Here is a 1,294-nt window from a genome sequence, read left to right on the forward strand (position 1 = left end):
CAGACAGACAGACAGACAGACAGACAGACAGACAGACAGACAGACAGACAGACAGGAAGACAGACAACATGGAAAGGGTGGGACATTGTGTGTTTGTGCTCTTATGAGCGCGCACGTTTACGTATATGTGTGAGTGTCTGTCGTGCGTGTCTGTATGCTTGTTTCATGAATTCCGACACACCTGAACACTTGGATACAATCATATGTTCAGTCATTGCAGAAGAAAGTGCTAGAGTCAGTAGGAGCATCGTAAATATTGTAAATAACCCTGCACATGGTACATAATGAAAGTGTGTGTGCTAAAGGAGGTATTTTGAGCCATATTTCATTATTTGAACGCATTTGTCTTACATGTATTGTCCATAAAATACATCACTGAAAAGCAGTTTTTGTCTATAGTTATTTTTTGTATTGGTGCATGCATGTGTAAGTGCTTTCATTTTTATGTCCCTAAAGAATTTTTGTTGTGTTTGAAGTAAATACCTACTCTCTTCAAGAACCTGATGATATATGTGAATATGTACAATGATACTTGAACGTATACAATACAGTATTATTTCCAGTGGTGATTTTACTTTTGGTCTTAAGAGTGTTTTTTTTATCTTAAAGACACTTAATTTGTTCTTGCCAGAAATCATAATTCGATTCGAAACTTGCAAATCCTTAATTTCAACCCTCTCTCCTTCAACCCCTCCACCATCACTAACCAAGACATAAAACCACCTAAAAAGTGTCTCTTCTCCCCCCCACCCCTCCCCCCCCCAAAGGAAAGCCTTCCACTAGCTCCCTTTTTTTCCCTCTCTCCCTCAACCCACACAAACGTAAGTCCCAAAATTGATAGTCCATTGATAGAATCGGTTTAGTTTCAGCTTCACGAGTCCACGTCAATGTCATAATATTTGCTGTCACTGTCGTTGCATAAGTGTAAGAAGACAAACTTTATGAATGCTTCTTTATTGCCCCTGAAATACCTGTGCTTATCATTCTTGTTGTGCTAAATGCAGAAATCTTGTTGACATGTTGTAATTATAGATGGCGAAAAATCAAGTGCTAAGATCGTTTGTGTATACTTTGTGAATTAGAGTATGAACGGGTGCTAGTGTATCTGCCAACATGTTTGTTTGAAAGTAAGAGTGAGAGGCGTACAGACAAACGATTTAAAGACAGAGAGAGAGATAGATAGAGAGAGAGAGAGAGAGAGAGAGAGAGAGAGAGAGAGAGAGAGAGCAACAGAGAGAGAGACAGAGAGAGAAAGACAGAGAGAGAGAGAAGAGAGCAGAGAGAAGGAGAGAGA

Source organism: Aplysia californica, unplaced genomic scaffold (genome assembly GCF_000002075.1).
Source record: "Aplysia californica isolate F4 #8 unplaced genomic scaffold, AplCal3.0 scaffold00118, whole genome shotgun sequence".
Lineage (NCBI taxonomy): Eukaryota > Metazoa > Mollusca > Gastropoda > Aplysiida > Aplysiidae > Aplysia > Aplysia californica.